Source organism: Bos grunniens, chromosome 7, assembly GCF_055505025.1.
Source record: "Bos grunniens cultivar Pamir isolate PY7600 chromosome 7, Bosgru_T2T1.0, whole genome shotgun sequence".
Taxonomy (NCBI): Eukaryota; Metazoa; Chordata; class Mammalia; order Artiodactyla; family Bovidae; genus Bos; species Bos grunniens.
The window spans coordinates 26,957,247-26,982,183 of NC_141171.1; the positions used below are offsets into that span (position 1 = coordinate 26,957,247).

The following is a 24,937-nucleotide window of genomic DNA, read 5'->3' on the forward strand; positions in this document are numbered from 1 at the left end:
GGGCTTCATCGTTTCTTGTCTACACCCTACACTAGCCTAGCCTCCTAAATGGTCTCCCCTGCTCACTGCCCTCCCACCCCATCTCCCAGCCACCTCAGCACCACCTTCAATTATCCTTCCAAATCATAGCCATAATCAAACCACTCACAAACCAATCACAGTTCTATAAAAATGAAACTAGTAATAGAACTAGTATGGTGGTGAACGCTGTGCATCTAGCCCCCATCGACTGTACCCTTCTTGTATCCTAAACCACATCTTTTCCAGATAACTTGCCTTTGCATAAAAGTAGCATCACTCAACTATTTTTAAGACTATCTTCCCTCCTTACAAATATCACTTTTGACTCAGCTCAAATGCCATTTCCTCCAGGAAATTTTCTACTACTTTCTTCCAGTCCAAATTAATTAACCACTCTTCTCATTAAGTCTATATAGCACTATATATATATATATATATATATATATATATATATATATATATATATAAATACACAGACACGGACTTCCTACATGGTGCTAGTGGCAAAGAACCTGCCTGGCAATGCGGGAGATGCTCAGGAGATGCAGGTTTGACCCCTGGGTTGGAAAGATCTTCTGGAGGAGGGCATGGCAACCTACTCTGGTATTCTTGCCTGGAGAACCCCATGGACAGAGGAACGGCAGGCTACAGTCCATGGAGTTACAAGGAGTCAGACATGACTGAAGTGACCTAGCAGTAGCCATATACACACACACACACACACACACACACACACTTTACTGAGATATAATTCTCACACAATTCGCCCATGTAAAGTATATGATTTAATGGTCTTTTAGAATAGTCACAGAGTCGTGCAACCATCACCACAATTTTAAAACATTTTAATCAACTCCAAAAGAAACCCTGTACCTACTAAGAGTTCCTCCCCACTCCTCCCCCACAAACCCCCAGCCTTAGGCAACCACTAGTCTATTTTCTGGCAACCCACTCCAGTACTCTTGCCTGGAGAATCCCATGGACGGAGGAGCCTGGTGGGCTACAGTCCATGGGGTCGCAAAGAGTCGGACATGACTGAGCGAATCCTTAGTAGTCTATTTTCTCTCTCTATAGACTTGCTTATTTAGGACAGTTTATGTAAATAGAATCATACAGTATGTGGTTATGACTGGATTCTTTTTTTTAAAAATCCATCCAGGTTGTAGCATGTATCAGTACTTCATTCCACTTTATTGTTGAATGATAGATAGCTTACTGTGTAGACATACCACATGTTATTTATCCATTTATCAACCGATGGACATTTGGGCTGTTTCAACTTTTCAGCAAGTAAGAATAAGGCCTCATACACACTTCGACTATCATTTAACATGTGTAGCTTAGTATTATAGGATTTTGGTTTGTTTGGCCTGTGTCTATTTTATCACTTGATTATAAGTTCCTTGCAGGCCAGGACCATTTTTACTCTGCAATCTCTGCTCAGTAAATATTCAATAAATGTTTGAAAAATGGATGAAAGGACAGAGATTATAGGTTCTTGTTGTGCTGATTATCATACAAGGTAATCAGAATAAAAACATTAGGGTGGACTAAACAATAATCCAAGAAAGGATCCAGTAAGTTTACCCAACAAACTATAGCTTTCAAGCCTTATCAGTTCTTAAGTAAACTTTCATGTTTGTGTTATTTCCTGGAATTCCATGCATGGATACTACAGTCAATTATTTCACGGAGGCAGTTCCTTTGCTAATAACAGTTGTGAACTGGTGGGTAGAACCCCGGAGATTTCTCCTAAATTGACTCCACAGTGTTATTGTTATTGTTGCTTAACTGAGATTATTATTCTGACCCAAAATCGTGGCTCTCAACCTTAGCTGAGCATCAGAATCCCCCTGGAGCTTTTTCAAGACACAGATCACCTGGGTCCTCTGCCCGACTGTGATTCTGTTCTTCAGGTAGGAGGCCAGGTGCTCACATGCTCTCAGAGCTATAAAGATGTTTCTGATACAAAGCTAGGTTCAAGAATTCCTATTTTGAAAGTCGCTCTGTGGTTAAAAAGAATTAATTTCATAGAGCATGTATAGCACTTTACTCCTGGAGTGTATTTCACTCATCCTGGGATCATGCCCATTAATACTACCTAACATTCATAAGGCACGTTTTATTTGGAAAGAGCTTTGATGTTATCTTTTACTAGCTAGGCTAGCATGCTGGGTGACCTTGTACAAATCACATAATCCCTGAGTGTCACAAATTTTCTCAACTGTAAACTGGAGGCAGTAATACTGACCCACCCTCAAGGGTATTGTGTAGACTAATGAAGACTATAAGGCACTCAGCAAACATAAAAATGTAACATGCATGCTTATTAGATAGATACGAAGTCCCAGTCACAGCCTTTTAAGATGAGACAAATACCAAAACAAACTCTTAAACAAGACTTTCTGCAACCTTCATTGTCAACCAGAAAAATCCTTTCCCAGCACTAAAGTACAGCAATTCCCTCTTTCCACCAATATTAATAAGCAGATATAATTTGCAGTCACAAAGAAAGAGCTAATAATGGTAGCAAATAAATATATAAAACAGTCCTGAAATAGAGTTTGCCAACCTTGTTGTTTATCATTCACAATGCAATTAGAGATTGTATCTATAAATACACTTTTCTGAAAAATATTCTTAGGAAATATTTGTACATGTTCACACAAGTCTTCAAGCTGATGCTACATACTCACTGTTGACGTTAAACTTGAAGTTGTTTTTGCTGATAGTTATCACGTGGCTATATTTAGCTTCTCCTCATTTCCACCATGTAACTGGAAGAATATATGGTCAAAATGAGACTTTGAGATCTATCTCAAGTTGTGGGTGGGCAAAAATGGGGAGGCAGAGGAAGAGCCTCCAATCTTGGAATCAGACAAGTCTCATAAGGATGATAACCCACAACTAAAGACTCAATGACACCATATTTTCAGCTTCTTGGAAAAGGGGGTCAGAGAACAGACATGGTTTTCCTTTTTTTTTTTTTTTTTTCCATTTTACTTTAAAAGAGCCACAAACTTTTAAAGGGCCAGGTCCAATTACATATTCCAGTTCATTTACAACTGAATGGTTTCTGTGATTCTGAACTTGAATTTGTGTCCTCACGCCAGCCACAGCTGATCTGAACCAGGAATCCTACGCAAGCGTGACTTATCTGGGGCCCCTTGACATTTGACCATGCTCTTTCCTCTTTGTGCCTTCTGAGGGTTTTGGTTTTATTCACAGGGGAAATTGTCTATATTGATTAAGCTTACCACTTGCTAACAACTAAACTTACTGAGTACTTTTATCTGCGGATAATATTGTAGTGCTTACTGTGGAGGTTACCAAGAGTTCCTTGAGAGGCTTACAGGGTTGCTGCAACTCAATGACCTTGGATTCTTGAGTCAGGACTAGACCAACATCCTCCCCACAGAGACTCCTAAGGTTTGGTCAGCTGACATACTGGTTTCCTGGGGACTCCTGGACTTGCCTTCACCAGCAGACATCAGGTTGAAATGTCATTCAGCTTCTCACACATTTTCTTACCTGTGATACCCCATTAGACTTCACCAGAATTCAGAAGCTCTTGTGAAAAGAGCCTCTGTACAGGAAGCCTGTTGGTTGGGGAAATTATCTATTATGCAGTTATTGTTTTTTAAATAAGGTTAATTCCAGCAGGTGTCTACCCCAATAAGCTTTGAGAGTCTCAGCATTTTTGCTGAACATCTTAAGGGAAGAAAGAGCCAGGTAGGCTTCATTTCAATAGTTAGGAGAAATTAATGCTAATACATACCTTCAATGGGATTCACTTGGTACTCTGAACACTTCCATCAACATGGAAAAATCCCCAGACATACACACTGTGGATTTTTCCTCTGTAAAGAGATGCAAATGGTTACAATAAGCTGTCTGATTTCCTCTGAGTCTTTCAAAGTCCTGTTTCCTCCATATGTCAAGGTAACCATCCCTGCTTTGTGGATCTAGAAGTCAAGATGCTGTGAATTAGTTTCATTGTGTTCCTCAGTGAAACACAGGCCACCACAATCCAGCCCATTGCTTTCCTTGAAATCAGAGGGGAAAGTCATGCATTTTAAGGTAGGAGAAATCAGGTACAATTTTCTGGTCTAGTGCCTGTTTTCCTTATCTTTCACAGGGGATCCTTCGATCTTAAGATCTGAGATGAAATGTAATCATTCTTACCTGTTAGTTTTACTTTCTTTCAACTTCTTAAAGACACACACATACACCAAACATGAAGAAACACTCAACTATTTACTCATGAATCTATGACTTGGTCATAAAATATACTCTGGGCAAAGCCAAACAAGGCACTAGAGGGTTGAGAAACAGGAGAATGTTGTGTACTGCACCTAGAATTTTAAAATATCCCGTTTTAGTGGTTCCTATTCGTTTTCAGGCAGACAGTTAAAGTTGGCCTGTCATTTGTGGCAGATATTTGACCTAAAGGAAGACTTCCCTGACTGATCACGGGTAGGCATTTTCAAAGAAAACTCTGCCACAAAACCAAATTGATTAAAAAAAAAAATCACCCTACTTAACGTATGCTGAAATTTTTCACTTTAAATTTTTATGTCACCTAAACATCCACCCACCTCCTTATAGTACTGCTTTACTCCTTTATAGAAAGATTTAAGTAAGCAATCTGTTTCCTTTCTAAATATTTTTGGGTTAACAGTCATTCTTCTCTCACTTGTATTTTAGTCCTGATAATTAAACAGTAAAAATGCTAATTAGTAGCCTGTATCTGGAGAGAAAAAAAAGCTTATTTCTTAATGGGCAAAATTCAAGCTGAAATGGAGACCTTACAGGGCACTAAGATAAATGGGTTAGGTTACATGCTAAAGGGAAGGAATTAGATCAAATTGACCAAAAGACACTTATAAGACTAAAGTTATAAAAATGCAGGCATTTGTTAATTGTAGGGCAGAGAAAATAGGAGGAAATACCCTTTGTCTTTCTTTTAACCTGGAGCTAACTTTAGACATAGAATCACTTACATGTTAAGAAATTAACTTTATTTCTCTCCTATGTATTTTTGTTTCTAGAAAGACAATGAGCTAGAGAGAGGGGCATACTATTAGCTGGGTATCTTGAGTACACTGTCCGGAACCTGTACTTATTCTTCCCATAAGTACATACCCATGAGGAAGTGAAGAGTACTCCTTTCAAATTCCTCAACTGTCATTACCTACATGATCATTTTTTCATCCACTTAAGGGAGAATAATAACTTGTATCCTGCTGGAATGCTGTGAAGGTTAGAAAAGCTGATGTATGGGGAAACTATCTGGAGACTAAGCACAAAATAATAGCACTCAGTACATGTTAGAATAATGAGTGAATGGGAGAAGTCAGAGATGAGTCCAGTGCCCACCACCCACAGGCTAAAATCTTTATATTTAACTGGGAATTCAGCGCCCTGGAAAATCTGTTCCTTTCCACTCTCCAGCCCTTTCTCCTCCACTGCCCTGCTGCAGTCAAACATTCTCTAATACATCTTGAATTTGCCCATCTTTGTGTCTCTCTGCCACTCCCATCACTCTTGGCCTCTGTTTTCCAAAATTCTACCCATCTCTCAAGGGTCTCAAATCCCATTATCTCCTGGAATCTTGGGAGACTCACCTCGTCCTCCTCTAAACCCTTGCCGTCTAGATCATTCTGGAAGACATAATCCACCAACCACTTTTTGCTCCAGCAGATCGAAAGCGCCTGCAATGCCGGGGCCTTGTACACAGTATCCACCTCTGTACACCACAGACCGTGGTGCCTTGCCAAGAGTAGGTGCTGAATAGACTCGTGATTGAATGGATGTGTGATTTGTCACCCTGCCCCTGTTGTGTTCTTGGACAAAATGCTTTGCCTCTTTCAGTCTCAGCTGCCTCAGCTGTGAACAGCGGATAACAGCACGGATGTATTCCCCAGGTGTGCTGTGAAGAATAAACCAATGACTGAAAAGCAATTTGAAAATGTGAAATGAAATGCTATATATAAATGTTACATAATCAAAATCGTTTCCCTCTGTATTATGTTTTATTTGGCTTTATATCTTGGAAACCTTTGTGAGTTCCAGAATTTCACAGATGCAATACCATCCACATTAGCACCTAAATTCTCTTGGGTAATAAATGATTGTGTGTATTATAGCTCACGGCTACTTTTCCCTGGCATACTTATATGTGAATTTTTCATAATTTGGGGTATTCATAATAACTAATGATAGAATTCATTTTTAAGGGATCATCCATTTTTTTCCTTCTTTGGCCAGCCAGTTAGGATTCCAATATGGTTGCCTCAGGGGAACTAACTTCCATTAAACCAAAACCCAGATGATGAGCACACCGTTTAGAAGCCCAAATCTTCTAGGAGCTTACAAACTAAGACCTGGAAATTGATTTGGAGTTTTGAAGCACTTATTTTCTATGGCCCTTTTTGTGCTGAACTCTGAATCCCTCATTTGCTTTGTTGTAACATATGTGCCACAGAGTACTCACGGTAACCTCATTTTCTAGACACCAGGAAAGGCGGTATTAGCCCACTCCATATGAAAGCAAGACAATGGAAGTTTTAAATGTTATTTTCTTTCTTAGTATGTTCAAGAAAGAGGTTGCCTATAGAAAAATAAATTTTTTGGAATATCGCCAGTACCTATAAAAAGAAGATTTTGATTTTCACTGCATAGCAGGATACTATTCCTAGAATAGTCCGTCTATATAGATAGAAACTGAGGAAGAGATGGCAGTGAATCATAAGGTAGTTGCAGGGATTAAGTGTCATTAGATGAAAAGGCTCAGAACAGTGCACAGCACTAAGTGTTGCTCAATAAATATTAGAGGTTATTATTATTGGTAGAGGACCCAATAATTGGTTGGATTTCCTTGCAGTCCAAGGGACTCTCAAGAGTCTTCTCCAGCACCACCGTTTGAAAGCATCAATTCTTCGGCACTCAGCCTTCTTTATGGTCCAATTCTCACATCCGTACATGACTACTGGAAAAACCATAGTTCTGACTATAAGCACTTTTGTCAGCAAAGTGATGTCTCTGCTTTTTAATATGCTGTCTAGATTTGTCATAGCTTAATATCAACCTGAACATCATCAACCCTGAATATTCATTGGAAGCACTAATGGTGAAGCTGAAACTCCAATACTTTTGCTACCTGATGTAAAGAGCCAATTCATTGGAAAAGACTCTGATGCTGGAATGAATGAAGGCAAAAGGAGAAGGGGGCTGGCAGAAGATGAGATGGCTAGATAGTATTACTGACTCAATTGACATGAATTTGAGCAGACTCTGGGAGATAGTGGAGGACAAACGAGCCTGGCATCCTAGAGTCCATGAGGTCACAAAGAGTCAGACACAACTTAGCAACTGAACAACAAGAGGGCCAACTAATCAGCCTGGCCCTGTGCTCAGAGTTTGAGACTCATAACAAACCAGTAAGAAAAAGCTTATCACCTTCCACCCCCACTCCAGCTGTTTCCAAGAGACTACTACTTATCCAAGGTCTCAAAGTGAGGAAGCAGTGGAAAGAAAATCCAGAGCCCATATTCTTTGCCCTGTTTCTTAGTAGCCTTACTGTTCTTAAATTTTACTTATGTTAGGAGTCCATTTTTCCTTCCTGAACACACGGTCCTCCCTTCCCCACAGTCTAATTCCTTGGTTTTACTAATTCTGTTATGAAAATTTTAAAATTAGGACTATTTTTTCTAGACCAACTTGTTTAATTTTTATGTCAGGCCATTTTTCCATGATCATTATTGTCTTTCATCAGACTTGTGCTCACTCAGTGGCATTCATTTTTAAGAAGTTCAATGTAGTTTTTTCTCCTGGGGTATGTATGAACAAATTCCACATTTCTATGGAATAGAGGCTTTTCCCTTCCCCACCCATTTCTGCTATCACATTTTTACTTAATTGTGTCTGTGGCAATATACTCTCATATGGAACAGTGGCACTGTCATTTAAATGCAATGAGACATCATTGTTTTTTGGGTGGTATCACCCTGGCCATAGATACTGTACCAGAATTCTCTGTGTTACAAAAATATCTCCCAGTTGTGGTGTACAAACTAACACCATACTTTAGTGTGCCAAAAACATCTCCATGATATTTCGTGGTCTGCACTACAATATTTCAAAGTGCCTTATCATTTGTTATCTTTCCTACCTCATTGATATTAATCAGAAGTATCACTGTAGTTTCATAGACAGGAAACCAAGGTATGGGAAATTTTAATGGTTTGTCGAAGGTCTCAAAATGAACTCATAGCCTAGCTAGTATTTAGAATCTGCTACTTCTGACTGCATTTCTTTGCTCAACCTGTTCAAATTCTGAATAAGTTTCTAAGTTGAATATATGTTGAAAGAGGTGGTAGACATAGGAAAGGGGAAAAATACTATTCAGTAAGTAAAACTTTCAAAACATGAAAGTTTTGAAAGGACTGTGAGGGAAAGGACTGTGAGGGCCCTTTGCCCTCATTTCCATGGAAGAACAGTAATCCAATGAGATTAAAATGAATAGAAATTGCTATTGTAAAAGGGAATTGTTCAGACCACACTATTTTCCCATTTCAACGTTGTCTTGTTCTCCTTTTCAGCAGCTGGTACATTTACAGTGCTGTGTCACCATAGGCATGGTGTCCGCCTTAAGTAGATAAATACAGTGGATTCAGCCACTGCTGTTTTACGATCAAGGAAGCAAGGGTAAACAGAGGTTAAGTGACTGCCAGGAGCACTCACCACAGCAGTCACTCAGACTAGAACCCAGTGCTCCTATCAGTCACACCCTATTGAAATTTAGGAGGTCCCAAAATATTCTTTCTGTGTCAGAGGTGGGTGAGAGTGCCTGTAGGCAAATTTGCTCACCATCCACAAAGGGACCAGCCCTGCTTCCATGGTCCCACCTCAATCTTCTCATTCTTCCCTTCTCAATCTTCCAAGCCATTCCATAAACTTCCTCATTCCTTTGAGAGAGAGAATATTTCTTTCGGTGAAACAGGAAGAACTAAACAAGAGATTTCCAAGTTCAGATTCCCATGGTTTTGTTTTGTTTTGTTTGTTTCATACAAATAGGACCATAATGAGTTCTTAGACAAGTAATAGGTTTACTTTTCCTTTGTATTAATAGAATATGGGGATGATCCCAACTCAAGAGATCATTAGGGGGACTGGCAACGAATAGAGTAAGTCTGTGCCTGATTGATAACGGAGAAGGCAATGGCACCCCACTCTAGTACTCTTGCCTGGAAAATCCCATGGACGGAGGAGCCTGGAGGGCTGCAGTCCATGCGGTTGCTGAGGGTCGGACACGACTGAGCGGCTTCACTTTCACTTTTCACTTTGATGCGTTGGAGAAGGAAATGGCAACCCACTTCAGTGTTCTTGCCTGGAGAATCCCAGGGACAGGGGAGCCTGGTGAGCTGCCATCTATGGGGTCGCACAGAGTCGGACACGACTGAAGCGACTTAGCAGCAGCAGCAGCAGCATGCCTGATTGATAAGCTCCTGTCAAGTGCCAATTACAACAGAACATGGCATGGAAATATGAATGTAATCTGCTCTGCTCCTTCCAATGTCATCCATCCTATAAGGGAAAACAAGACCATTGCTTGTCTATGAATTCATGGATAGGAAGGTCTCTGTGAAACAAACAAACAGAAAAGCTTGGAAATTGGAACATGGAAGTTACTTGTTTAGTTGTAACTTATTTCATGAAAAGACATTTCCTATTTCCTTTTTTCATTATCTAACATAAATACTATATCAAGTGTAGTCAACAGCCAATGTTTGGCTCCTACTACCAAGGTGATTTAAAAAAAAAATAATATTAGCACCTGTGCAAAACCTTCACAGGGTGTTAATATGATAAACACTGGTAGAAAACTTTTTCTCCAGTCATCCAGGAGTTGAAAAAAAAATCCAGGAAGAGACATTTTTCCTGTAGCTCCCATCCTGACCTTAGTATAGACAGACCTAGTATATATTCCATTCACATGGTCTACATCTAATTCCTTGTGGGAAAAGGCCATTCTCCACAGCATGCTAAACAACTGTTGGAACTGGATGGAATGGTCTTCCTTGCCTGTACCAGTCTTTTGGTTCATTAGATGAAAGTGAAAAAGTGAAAATCGCTCAGTCATGTCCCGCTCTTTGTTACCACATGGACTGTAGCCTGCCAGGCTCCTCTGTCCATGAAATTCTCCAGGTCAGTACACTGGAATGGGTAGCCATTCCCTTCTCCAGGGGAATCTTCCCAACCCAAGGATCAAACCCAGGTCTCCTGCACTGCAGGCGGATTCTTTACTGTCTTAGCCACCAGGGAGGAAGGGCTTAAATATGCACAATGTCTGCATGACTAATTTATATTTCAGGGCTTCCCAGGTGGTGCCTAGTGGTAAAGAACCTGCCTGCCAATGCAGGAGACATAGAGACATGGGTTCCATCCCTGGGTTGGGAAGATCCCCTGGAGGAAGAAATGGCAACCCACTCCAGAACTTTTGCCTGGAGAATCCCATGGACAGAGAAGCCTGGCAGGCTACAGTCCACAGGGTTACAAAGAGTCAGAAGTGACTTAGCACAATCAATCTTTCAGGGCCTACTAAGGACTGTCCAGACCCTGATTTTCTTGCCCCCCTGACAGCCTGCTTTCCCCACTGAGATGGGGAGATGAGGTGACACAATTTGAAACTCAGTCCAAGCACATAGCTCCCTTCAGAGTGCAGCCTTCCCTGCTAGAGGGGCCGTTTCACTGTTTTTCAGCCACAGGCCTTTTCCTTCCTTCTTGCCAATGACCCTCATCAGAACCTGCTCTTGAGAGGTGAGCTACTTATGATGCAGGTCCTTATGAGGGTCAATGAAAGTCACTCAGTCCTGTCAGACTCTTTGCGACCCCAAGAACTATAAGTCCATGGAATTCTCCAGGCCAGAATGCTGGAGTGGGTAGCCATTCCCTTCTCCAGGGGATCTTTCCAACCCAGGGATCGAACTCGTATAGGGGACTAGGGAGCCACTGAAATAACACCTCATGAGGTCTATACTCCCTCATGTGTGATATCCTGAATAGTTAACTATACTGAGAGACTACAACCTTTAGGACTTATGGGATGTGTGGGAGACAACAGTCAGTGATGGAGGTGAGTGTCAGGGTGCCAGGGAGCTTGACTCCCGTCCTGCCATGCAAATCTTCATTTCACTAACATGGGTTGGGTGTCTACCTGTGGAATGCATACAGAGGTCGCTCCCCACGAACAGCTTACAGTCAAGGGCTTGCTAACATTCTAGGCCTCAGACTGGAAAGCAGCACCCAGCTCTGCTTTGTGACTCTTGACACCCCCAGCTCTGCAAAGACTTAAAACCTGGCTGAAAAGCTGATCCGCGGAGAAAATGAGCAACAGTGACCTGGCTGTCCAGGGAGGACAGAGCCCACAAAGCCTTCCTTCGAGGCCACTCAGCCACGGATTGACCCAGCGAGCTCAGAATGCCCCCAAGTCCAGGCACTACGAAGGTGTCTAACTAGGACCAGGGACTTCCAAAGGAGAGGGGGCGAGAGTGCGCAGTCTGAGACAGGCGGGGTTCTTTCTGCGGCGTTCCTGCTCGCCAAGATGGGACGCTCCTGGTCCATCCAGCAGACCCTACGGACAGCGGCAGGGGGAGCCACCTCTGCGGAGGTCATCCCGCCAGACAGCCCCACTATCGAGCGCCCCAAGCCTTCCTTTCGCCCCGGGGCCCTGTGCAGGTGCCAGGGAGCCTCGGGAAGGGAGCCTAGGCACCTGTAAAGTCCCTGCTGCGGGTAGTTTGGAGGGTCGGGGTGAGGAGGGACGGTGTCGTGAACTCTCGGCGGGGTTGGTGGAGTTGGAGATTTATTTCGGAGATAACATCAGACCTTAGTCAGAACCTTTTCAGAAAACCCGGAGCTCGCAGTTCTCATCCCGGATGTCCACCCGTGGCTCCGTGATCCAGCCCGGGCTTCATCATCTTTGGGCCTCAGTTTCCTCCTGCTGACCCCCTTTGGGAACGCCAAGTTCCGCACCTCCTGCGGGCGCCAGGGATGGACGGTGTCCATCCAGTCTCGGCCCGCGGGGCGCTCGGGCTTCCGGCTCCACAGCGCGCCGACTCAAGGTGTTTCCAGGCGGCCCCAGGCCCACAAGGGCCCTCCGGGGCCACCACTTCCCTTCCGAGGCGTCGGGGTCCAGCCGCGGCCGCCCCCAAAGCGCCAGCCCGCAGTGTCGGCTCCACACCTTTGCCAATTTCCCCGCCGCGGGCGCGTAGCCCAGCCAGCCCTCAGCTGCGGGCGATTGGACGGCGGAGGCGGGGCGGAGCCAGGCGCTCAGCAACGCCCTCTGCCGCCCCGGGCCCTGACGCAGTTGCGATTGGCTGCAGGCACCACCAGTCACGGTTGGAAGGGCGCCCCGCCCTGCGGGGCTGGCCCCGGGCTGACTCCGCCCCGCCCGCCTCCTGGCCCCGCCTACCTCCGGAGCCGGGTTGCCTCTACACGGCTGTCCGCCTCATTCTCAGAGCAGGTCCGTGAATTGTCGGCGCGCTCCGGGCAGCTGCTGAGCCGGGGCTACCATTGGGCTTGTCGTGCTCCCTCCGAGGTGCCTTCCGGAGCTAATGTGCCCCGGTCGGCCAGGGCTGTCGCCGGTTCGGGGCAACTTGGGATTCAGGACTCGCAGCAGGGGCGTCGGTTTGCGATCAGGACTCGGCTACGAGGGTGAGTGGCCGCGCGCAAGGAGAGTGGCTCCCCTTGCGTCTTTCGGCGACTGGGGGGCGCGGGGGTGGGGGGTGGGGTACTGGACGCGTCCTGGCGCGCGTCGATCTGTCCGTGCGAGCGTATCGGCTTGTTGGGAGGTCAGGGCTTGGCGGTATTCGCTCCTTGCCAGCACCCCCCCACTCCCGAACTTCTTGTTTCAAAGCTTCCCAAATCGGCCCAGGACACGGCTCTGCGTTGGCGAAAACTTGGTGTGTTGTAATTGCCATCATTAGATGGGGTCCGAGGACGCGTCCCCTGGCCCTCTACAGCGGTGACACGCGCGCTAGGGGCTGTCTTCGTGTCCAGTGGCGTGCGAACAGTAGTTCCTAGAAGCTTGAAGATGGGTTCCTAAAAAATTAACACGTGCCGGAGTCGGCGGGAAGAGGTAGCCCTGTGCCTGATGCCAGTGATCATCCGGCTCGGGTGGGTCTTTAGGGGTCAGAGAACTTTAGTACCAGTCAGGTTCTGTAGCAGCGGCTTTGGTGCTTTGCAGTTATTAAAGGGAATTGACAGCGCAGATATAAAACTTTGTAAAGTAATTACTTCCCATTAGCACTTGAATCCACATCCCTCGTGAGGTGCTCGGACCTCTGCATCCTTATGCAAAGTGTGCCCGAAGGACTTCGTTAGGGCAGAGGGTAGCTGCTGTCCGTCCCAATGCTGGGAGGCCTCGGGGAATCCAAAAGACTGTGAAAACGACCACCAGGCTGGTCGGTTGGTGTTTGTTTGAGCTCCTGTATGTTTAAGTGATGAAGTTGTGACAGGAACTGACAACAGAGGATTCAAGGTTAAACCTGACACTTCATGTTTGTGACTCAGACTGGGAAAGATTTTTTTCCCCCCTCTGGTTGATAAGGGGTAAAAGCAGCTGTTTTTGTTTTGTTTTCGAGGGTGGTTACATACATGTAATTTATATTATGTGTGGACTAAATAGAATTGTCTTCTTGTAATTCTTATTTAACATGAATGAGAGAGAGCTTACTGAGAGTACTAGGTAAAGACTTAGGGACAGAATTGGAGGATATTTTGATCCTTGAGAATGTATAAAAACATTGAGATGTATAGCTATCCATGCATATGTAGATGTGCTTATATATGTGTGTATTTATATGTGTGTGTATATAACTGATAAGCAAATGAAAGAGATATGGAGGGGGAAACTGCCTTGAACGTCATCTGATCTGTGGGGTGTATGATGAGTGTGTGTGTGAGCATGTCTGGATCTGCCTAGTCTGTCTGGGTCAGTGTATGTCCATGAACTTTATGAGCATTCAATTCAATACCACTCCAAGCAGATTCCCAGTTCGTGTTTTATAGCCCAGCAGCCGCCAGCCAGCCCATCTGTTAAAACATAGTATGTATACTTCACTGGGAGCTCTAGGGTGGAACATGGGTAGGGGGCAACCCTTAGTAGAAACAACATGCTACAGACAAAGCCTCCTCTCAGGTCCATTTTCATTCACAGTTCAGCCTGAACATGTGATTTTTGGTAAGGGAGAGAAGGAGTGCTTGATTCTTCAGAAATGGCAAACTGTATTTTGTGAAATAATTATAGGCATGGTTTGGAAAGGGGGAGTATATAAGGAGGAAAAAAAAAAAATCCCTGTAGAAAAGAAATGTAGAGCTTGTCACATAACCATGGATAACCATGCAACACTGGTTTACTGCTTTGCAGTAGCATGTATATCAGAAACTGTTTCCTTTTGCTTCTGAGAGAATGAATTAAAACGGAACTGTTTTGCACCCCCCCAAAAAAATCTTAATAGAAGTAAACAGAATGTTACTACAGAGGCTATTTAATCTACTAGCTCTGACTGCCTTAGTAATTCTAATGAAACATATTTTTAAGAATTTATCACTCGAATATAAATTCATATTCAGCCTAATCACTAGGTGCAATGGTTCACAATTTATACTTTAAAATAATAATAATTTTAAAAAGGCTTATCACTAAACTTTTGATGACTAAATGGCTATAGGAGGAGTGGAACAGCTTATTAAGTTCCTGCAGCCAAGTGACTGATACTTAAAAAAACTATAAATTCCTTTAATAGCATAATTACTTTTGGTGACAAAATAAACGCAGTGTTTTTGAGAAGCAGGGTTGATATTTTACCTAATAATTTTTTGCTCGTAATCACATTTTAATAATGGTGCTTATTATACGTGGATAGAAAATACTGGCATGGTTCTTAAGAACTTATCACAAACATTGTTTTCATTTTTATGGTACTTAAACATTAGGGGGAAAATATCCTAACCCCTAATCCATATATTTCTGATGGACTGTGTAGATATAATAATTCTCCTGTCTTGATATGCGTCACCTGAGTCAACTGGGCTTCTCCTTAAAAATTCAGTTGATGGGCTGTACTTCAGTCTCCAGGGTTAGATTCAGGAATCTGGGGCGGGGCTTAGGAATCTATATCTTTAACAAGCACCCACAAGTTACTCTGATGTCAGGGATCCTCTCACAATATTTTGAGAAACACTGCAAGGGCATTTATAATATAAAAGAACAATTACACTCTGTGAGTTGATTCAATAAATGATTGTTCCAGAATTTCCAGGTGGCATTTATTAGCCTTGTGAAATTTATAGGTAAATTTATAGGTAAACTCTTGTGTCCTAAACAATGGTACCCTTTGTCCTCTGTTCAGAAGTGTCTGGGGACTCCTTAGGAATCCCTGCTCCAGGTTAGCCCCAATTCTAAGGAAGTCTGTCTTGGGAAGCAAGGTAGTTTGAGACCTCACCCCAGCTGGATCCCTTCCCTCCTCCAGGTCCAGTGGGTTCCTGGGGTGCTCTGGGGTAACCTTACAAGTCCGAACTCACATTGTTGGGCTTTTCTCCCTGGAGGGTACAAGACTTTCAGTTCTTGAGAGCCACCTTTAACTCACTCCAAGCTTGGGAGCTACAACCTCAGTGGGGCTAGAGCAGACTTGTCTGAGGTCAGGGATCTCCTTAGGAAGCTGTAGTTGGTCTGCCTGTTGATCAGGAGAGTGTCCCAGGCCACAACCCAGAGGCTCAGGGAGTCTCAGTTTCAGAAAATCATCTTAAGTATTTTGAGGTATCCAATTAATCAGGTACACAGGTTTTCTTAGATCACAGGGAGAAGGGTTGAGAACTGATTGCCACCTCTCCTTTCAAAGCAGTGTGCGGACCTCCCTGGTGGCCCAGTGGTAAAGAATATGTCCTGCAATGCAAGGGTGTGTGCATGCTGAGTCCAACTCTTTGTGACCCTATGGACTGTAGCCTGCCATCCTCCTCTGTCCATGGAATTCTCCAGGCAAGAATACTGGATTGGGTTGCCATTTCCTTCTCCGGGGGATCTTCCCAACCCAGGGATCGAACCTACGTCTCTTAAGTATTCTGCATGGACAGGGGGGTTCTTTACCACTAGCACAACCCGGGAAGCCTGCAGGCAAGGGATGCAAGTTCAGTCCTGGTTGGGGAACTAAGATTCCAAATGCCATGGAGCATGAAGCCTGTGGACCACAACTGCTGAAGCCCGTGCACTCTGTACACTGCAGTGAAAGACACCACATGATTCAACAAAGATCCTGCATGTTGCAACTAAGACCCGACAGAGCCATATAAATAAATAAATCAGTTAACTTTTAAAAAAGCAGCTGTTAAAAAAATCAGTGTGATTTTGATATATTAATCATATCAATTAGCTTTTTTATATGTAGTTTGATACATTCAGATTCTGTTCTTCCCTTTCAGACTGGCATAGTTTTCAGTGTTTAACACTCCTAGGTAAAGTTTAAAAGAGAAAGGATCTGTCGGAAGTTGCTGCCCTTCCCTCTTCCTACCTTCCAAGTACCTAATAACCAGGTGACTTCTCTGAGATCAGATGTGCCCAGAATATTTAGTTCACTGCTAACAAAAGAACCTGTATGGGCTAGAACACTGAACTTGGATTCTTCCAGGCCACCGGGTCGTTACCGGTACTTTTATGGAGCAATTTATGTTCTGAGGAACACTTGGCAGGCATGTTTATAGGTTGCTTATCTTAACAATCCTTTGCGTGCAAAGATTTTTTCTCACTTTGTTACAGATGAGCAAACAGCAGCCACAAAAGAATAATAATACAGTCATCCATCAGTATCCTCATGAGATTGGTTCCAGGACTCCCACCCCTGCAGATACCAAAATCTGAGGATGCTCAAGCCCCTTATGTAAAGTGGCATAGTTCAGTCAGCATTCCTTATCCACAGGTTCCTCATCCCCAGATACCAAGAGCCAACCTTATTTATATTTTTTTCTTTCACATCCAAAGATGACACCAATAACTGAGAAGTTGATCTTGTATTGGAATTGTTTTTATGTAACTTTGTGATGAGATGATAGAGTCATGCTTAGTCATTCATATCATCTAAGTTTTTTTTTCCCACCTTTTCAAATTTTTTATATTGCGTGTGACCTTGGAACAATTTTCTTTCTAAAGCTAACCAGCCACCCACCATACATTAATATGATAATAATTCAATGATCCTGACCTTAACCATCTAGGTTTGACCCAGAATGGCAAATAATTTGCAAAAGGTCACAGAATCCAAATGCAGCAAAGCCTATATGTAGAATTTGGGAGACTTAATATTTTAGAACTGTACTATTTTAGAACAGTATGTTGCCTATTGAGTCATGTTGTATGGCTAATAATGTTAAGCTGGCAAAAAGAATTTGCCCAGCTTCTGTGTGATTGGATGGACCTAGAAAATGTCCAAAGTCTAAGGTATAATCACAGCCCCTGATTCTACAATGGTACTGATTTATGCCTAGTTAAAAAAACTACAGTAGACTGCTACTTTTCTTGAAACTGGCCATAGGTCATGGCAAGGTTCTAAGCAACAATTCTCACAATTTTTTTTTTTTTTGGGGGGGGGGCCCATGACACACTTTTGGCAAAATTTTTTGGCAAAAAAAATTTGACAAATTCAAGTTTTTGACTTTTCTTTCCATATCCTTATTCCCATGGTGAAATCTATATATAAAAAATTTACTTTTCAAATCAATCTGCCTTTTTAACATCTCCTAATACTTAAACCTTTGCCATTTTGACTTTTTCTCCTCCATAATGCCCCCTTAAGTTCCTACCTTCGCTTTGGTTTTTGGATTCAGTAATATCTTCTAATAATAGAATGGTCATTGAACTATGGAAGTTCTACTCTAGCTTTAACTTTGTGGATTAACTATAACAATATTAAGAAAAAAGAAAAACTAAGAAGGATAATATGAAAGTCATGTTATTACGAGTATCTTATTAAATATTCCCAGCATATAGTTTCCATGGGAAATTTAAGATCCAGATGAATAAAGTGACAGATTCACTCATCTGTGTCCTTGCGTATACTCTTGTGATACACGCTGAGAAATACAACTGAATACAATATCCTGGGTTAGAGAAGAAAAACAAAAGTTAAGCCCTGAGAAAAGAATTGGCAAAAAAGTGAAGGGTCATAGTTGGGATGGGATGGAAAGAGGGGTGGGAAAGAAATACCTCCAGTAAAATGCCAGAAAGGGTGGTAAGAAATTTATAGAGGTGCTGATGGTTTGGGGTTTCTTGGGGGCATTGATTCTGTTTTGTATTGTCTTCACAACCCACTAGCCCTGCTTGCTTTAAATAATTTATTGTAGCAGCAAGCCTTCCCATGGTTAGTTTCCTTTCTTTTTTATAATGTTTTCCTTCTCATCTCTGAGTCTAATCAGAGGCATTTATGATAGTGTGGCTGTTCTAGAATACTTTGGAAAATCCATGATCAATATCCCTACATTATAAACCCAAGGCTGTTCTGTTTTATTTTACAGTGTTTTCTTCCCTGCTATATTAACTCAGGATCTATGTTTTAAACAGTATTTTATTAATCTTTGCACAATGAGACTTCTGGGCTTGTTCTTCTTGGCTGGAACTATTTTTTGAGTAATCTATCATCCAACCACCATTGATCTAATGATGTATTTATTGCTCACTATTGCAGCACTGGCAAGCAACCCAGTATGATTCTAAAAATTTGATTAAAAAGAAATCAAGTTTTTGCAAGGCGTAGCCATACAATTATGTTAGCAGATGCCAAGTATATTTTATGCTAAAATATACACACATATTTCAAGTGAACAAAATGTGATCGTTTCAAAAGCTTTTAAAACTTTTTGCTATGAAATAAGTATAATGAGAAGACGTCTTATAATTAGAAAAATTACAAGTGCACCCCTCACCTCAGCCAAAGATAAGGTATAATAATTTTCAGATTATACCCATAGACACTAACCTGGATAGGTTTATCTTTTTGATCGACAATAATAAAAACAATGGTGATAAGAACTATCTCCTAGTCCTTGAACAATCTTCCAGGCAGTCCTCACAAACCAAATGAACAGAAACGAATTGGCAAGTAGTAACTGAATGTCTATCACAGGTAGCACCTTTTCTCAGCTTAGCCAACTCAAAATGCAGTTCAAGTATAAGCACCTTTGGGAACCTTTTCTGTGTTCCTCTTTGGCCTGGTTGTATACAACCAGCAGAGTCCTTGCCTGCTGTAATCCCTCCCTCCAGACTGTGAGCCTCTTAAGGGCAAGGACCACACCTGACATCTTCTAGCTTCTCAAGAGATGGTGTACAAGAACTAGTTGCTAGGTGCACTAGAGACTATAAAGAATTATAGGTGAACACTGCAAGGCCTTAAAAGGACATGCATAGGATATTTACCCAAAGTCTGCATGACAGTAATAACTGAATCATAGTCCCAAACTTTCTGCTGTAGCCCAGTCTTAGAAATTCATAAAACTGTCATCCATGCCTGCCCATTGCACCCTCAGGGTCTCTCTGCTCCATCCCTGCCTTGTCGCCTTCTCTTACCATCTCCGTGTTGTGTCTTTAAGAATGTCTCCAACTCCCCACTGCCCCAACCAGGCCATCTCCCCTGGTTCCTTTGATGTTCCCATACCCGTTGGCATATCTTGACAAAGCAGCTGACTCATGGGTCCCACTTTGAGACTTGGGACAGCCTCAAGCTTGATCGTTTGAAGTCTCAGGTGGCTTGGCCTCTTTTGCCATCCAATGCAGGTGACTACCTAGGTTTGGCCATAGGAGGTTTAGGGGCCTTGCAGGAGCTAGATGGTGCTGTGCCTAGAGGCTGCTAGTATCCTAAGCCCAGCATAATGGGGGAGCTTAGCATTTAAGTTTGTTTTTTTTTTAATTCCAGCAGATTTTTATTTCCGAGATTAACTTGCATAATATTTTTCATTGATAAATCACCCTTTGTTCAGGAAGCATTGTCCTTACATAGTCAGGTTTATGACCCAGTCTGAGGGCTTAGATAAATACCAGCTCTCACCTCAGTGCTGGGTTACTGAGGTGGTATACATACTATGGGTCCAGGCAGTTTATGGATCAGCTAAGTTAAGCATAACTCCCTGAGGTCAGGGCCATTAGGATAACCCTTTTATGTTAGATCTTAACGGGCTTTAAATGACTGCAAGAGATCAAGGACCCCTATTTTCCATCTCATCTGGGAGCTTAAGCCTCTCTTAATATAGGTGCTTTCTTCTCATATCTGCCAAGAAAATATCACTAGAAGATTGAGTGATTACATCTAAAAGTTATTTCAATGTTTAAGGCAACAGAGAAGATGAGCCACCCTAGATTAGGTCATGGACTCAACCACTGGTTTCTTTTGGATCTTGTGTCAGGAGCACCCGTCCCTACATACCCTGGGGCTTCTGCTTTCCCCTGGGAGCTGGGGTTTGGGAGGATTTGAGGAAGGCTTGGGTGGAGGGGTGGGGGTTGAGGCAAACCTGAGTGCAACACACAGGGCACAGTCAGTGGAGGTTCTCCCTGTTGTCAGGGCTTTGGCATTTTCTCAAGTCTGCTTCTGAGCATCCCTAAGAGCCAATCCTCTTCCTCTTACACTTTGTGAGTGTGTTACCCAACAGAGGCTCTCACACTCCACAAGTTTTTATCCTTAACCTTCTAAGTTTTCCTAATTTCAACTTTGTCTGCTGTAGCCCCACCCTGCAATAATGTTTTTCTTTCTTTAATATTCTCTTTCCCTTCTGTTCAGGTAAGAACTCTACGTTATGAACGTTCTTTTAATCAGTGTTACTATTCATCTTTTCCCTGCAGGAGTAACTGCATTTTTGACCATTTTCAAAGGAATTTCCTAGAGCATTCTGGTGTGTGTGTGTGTTTCTGGTGCTAAGAAAAAGATCACAATAGCGCAGCTCCTCCTCCCTGGGATATTATAGCCTTCCGCAGTGCAAAAGTAATTAGCCTCACGAAACCTCACTTTTCACCAGCTTAACCCATGCTTGCCAGTGACACCCTCCCTCACCTGCCTAATCATTCTTACCACCTCCTGCTCACTTTTTCTATCATTAAGAAACAAGATCACACATCTCTATTAACACTAGACATATTCATTACAACCAAAGAGATGAAGCTTTCCACAAAAGCCAAACCTGACATACTCAGAATAGGAAAAAGAGGGGTAGGGTCACCCTGATTTCTTTAAAAGCAAGGCTATGTGAACTGATGCATCTTTTATTAAGTCCTTAATTTGTTGTTGTGACAAACCCTGGCCTGTTTCTTTTTTGAGATGGGTAATTGCCTTATAGCTAATGTCAATAGCTGTCACTTTTTTCTTTCCCTTCAAGATTGTTGCCTGCAAGTTTCAGTTTTGTCGCCTTCATTTATTTAATTTTTATTTTTGGTGTTTCGGGTTGTTTATCGTGACCTACTTAACATGCGTTGTTTCTAACTCTTCAAGATATCTTTCCCCCACTTTCCTGCCCCTGACAATGTCTCACAGCTAAACCTAGTCCTTACGTTGAATGAATTCCCATTTTCGCTGCAGATTAGTCACGAAGACATTAAGTGGGATTCTGATAGTGACCCTTTCGAGAGCTAAGGCACCATTTACTATTCTGTTTTAATTACAATCTTTCAGCAAATTTTCACCAGTTATAATGTTCACCCCATTTTCTAAGTAATGCTTCTCAAATACTATGCAACATTATGAAATCTGTGTGCATTATGCTTTCTGTTCTCCATTATGAGCTAAATTTATAATTCTATAATTTTCTCATAGGAAAAATGCTTATTAGACTGGAATGGTTACTTTGGTTTCAAGCCATACTGCTTTTTTGCTTATTGTGAATCATTGTAGACATTTATGTAATCTTTGTTTCACTTCATTCCCAACCCCCACCAGTACCTCCATTAAGCCCTAATCCCACTGTATCCCTTCCCTACATAGTCAGTTATCATCTGTGCCATTTTTCCAAGATGAATATTTTATTTTATGGGTCTTTAATATTTTCAATTTTAAAATAATCTTGCACAGCTAAAACAAAAACAGGCAGCATCCTATCATGACCATAGCATTTCCTCCTTCCTCTTCAGGAGGGAGGAAACCCCCCCTGCCTACAAATGGCCATACTGCACCTCCTCTCTGGGGTGTTTCTGCCTGTGCCTGGGATCTGTGCTTTGTTGCTGTTCAGTGACTAAGTCACGTCCAGCTCTTTGTGACCCCATGAACTGTGGCACACCAGACTTCCCTGTCCTCCACCATCTCCTGGAGTTTGCTCAGATTCATGTCCATTGAGTTGGTGATGCTATTCCAAACCACCTCATCCTCTGCCACCCGCTTCTCCTTTGGCCTTCAATCTTTCCCAGCATCAGGGTCTTTTCCAGTGAGTCGACTCTCTGTATCAGGTGGCCAAAGTATTGGAGCTTCACCTTCAGCATTAGTCCTTCCAGTGAATATTCAGGGTTGATTTCCTTAAGGATTGACTAGTTTGACCTCCTTGCAGTCTGAGGGACACTCAAGAGTCCTCTCCAGCACCACAATTTGAATTGGGATCTGTGTTCGTCCTGCATGTTCTCTGCTCATATTCTTGTAATTAGATAAGGGTTCACAATCGGCAGCCTTATGGGGGGAAAAAAAGCCAATGAGAGCTGTGCTTTATTTGGGTCTTGGGGAAAAAACAGTTGTCCTAAGCAAGTGGGAGATGAAAGTCAAAGTTTTTGAAAGATCGGGAAAGCCAGAGACAGGCCATTTGGTATCAGCTACACATACCAAAGTACCGTCTTCCTGTGGTGATTTCTAGGGTGTTTTCCCCTTGGGCTTTTTTGGGTGACTATCCCAGTGTTGCATCAAAATTAAAATGCTGTATCAGCTCGTATCCAGGACGGCTGGAGTTCTCTGGGCTGGAGTCAGAAGTCCTAGTTCCATTTGCAGACCTTCCCAGAGCCAAAGGAAGGAGTGATGTTTCCAAATGGAAATGTCCATGTGGAGGTAACATGCTTGGACACCTTCTGCACAAAATGGAATTCCCTAATGCAAACTGACCTACGTGGTAAGGAAGTGTATTATCTCATGAAAGAAGCAGGTCAGGCGGCAGGATTGGTTGACTCAATGACACAAAGACAGTGATACAGGTTTGATTCATCTCTTTCATCTTTCTGCCACTGATGGCCTCAGGGACTGTTTCACCTAAGACTAGTCCTTTTCTTTTGCAGGATGGTAACAGTGGTACTGACATGTCGTTGCAGGCAGGACAATATCTACGGCACAGAAAACTGATCCCCCCTTCCAGGTTCTTCTTTTGGAGAGTATGGAAACCTTACCCAGAAGAATCCAAGAAGACCTGTCTTGTCTTCTCATGGATTACAATAGCATTATATGCCCCATCTCTACATCAGTCACTTGCAAGAGGACAGTATCAGGATTCTGCTAGTAAGAAAGAAGTTGTGTGTGTGGAAATGAGGTAGGCAGTAGATGCTATCAGGCCATTATCACCCACTCCAGTACTCTTGCCTGGAAAATCCCATGGACGGAGGAGCCTGGTAGGCTACAGTCCATGGGGTCGCAAAGAGTCAGAGACGACGGAGCGACTTCAGTTTCACTTTCACTGCACTCAGTGACTTGAAAAATAGCTGTGAAATTCGCCCTTATGACTGCTGTGTAGTTGATAGATACCACTGAACTGCTACACAGTTCTGGATACAAAATGACAAGGCTATAGGTTGACAAGGAGAGAAAAGCCACAATGCAGACTAATTAAGGACAGAACTGAGCCAAGATCAATAATTATTCTGATTAGAACCACAATAAGCCCTAATGAATTTGAATGTACTAATTCATGTCTATTTTTTGATAAGAATATGATCTTTACAGAATAAAAAAGATTTATTTTGCTTATTTCTCAATAATTCGGTATTTCTGATATATCATTTTACACTATAGCCCTATTTGAATGGAAAAAAATTTATTTACTTTATTTACATGTCAGAACATTAACAATAATGATAATTACTGATGATTATAACTGGTCATTATTTATTGAGTGTCTTTTACAAATTAGGAATTTATTAATAACATCTAAGACACGCCAGCAATTTGCTTATGCCACATAGTGGGCAGGCTTGGTTCGAGACTCAGGTTCATCTGCTCATGTTCCTTCAGCTCTGTGGCTTTCCTTTGCCTTGGAGGACAGTCTCAAGACTCTTGTAGCCTGCAGGGTCCCGCCCTTCTCTATGGTGTCACCACTTACCCTCTTGGCCTCATTCAGTTATCCAACCACAGCAGCTTCCTTGCTGTCTAATAAACCAGTCTCACTCCCACCTCTGACCCTTTGGATCTGCTGTTCCCTCTGCTTGGGTCACATGTCCCTTCACACAGCTACCTCTTTTCCATTCAGGGCTTCTCATCACAGGCACCTCCCAGGGCTCTTCCATCTCATCTGCTTAGGGCACCCACTCAATTCCTTGTTTCTGTCCCATTTTTGTTTCCAGTATGGTTCTTAAACAACCTTAGGTAATTAACCAACTTGTCTACTTGTGTTTGTCTGTTTCCCCCATTAATTAAGTTCCATGACGGCAGAGGTGGTATATGTAAAAAGAATGATCAGGGGAGTAAGTTAATGAAGGAATTAATGTTTAGAAGGCTTAACCTCTAAGAATCCATGGTCAGTCTTTTATCTCCTACACTAAGAATAAGGTAGGATATTAACCATCAGTGAGCTAGGTACGTGCACCTTAGTTTTTTTTCCTGTAAAATTTGAGAACTAAAAAAGTCTACTTTTCATTCCTTCTCTGAGGGAAAACAAAATATAGATATCATAGTTTTTTGGAGAAAAGATAGATTTACTATTACAATAG

General features: G+C 42.6%; 2 protein-coding genes across 6 annotated transcripts in view; one reads left to right on the top strand and one right to left on the bottom strand.

The window, feature by feature from the left end:
* MEGF10 (multiple EGF like domains 10) overlaps positions 1 to 24,937 on the bottom strand; it is a 480,748-nt gene that overhangs the window by 383,864 nt on the left and 71,947 nt on the right. The window lies entirely within an intron of this gene.
* MARCHF3 (membrane associated ring-CH-type finger 3) overlaps positions 10,823 to 24,937 on the top strand; it is a 158,006-nt gene continuing 143,891 nt past the window's right edge. The window contains exon 1 of the mRNA XM_086410538.1: positions 10,823 to 12,735. The gene's annotated coding sequence lies outside the window, so the exon portion shown is untranslated. The remainder of the gene's footprint in view (positions 12,736 to 24,937) is intronic.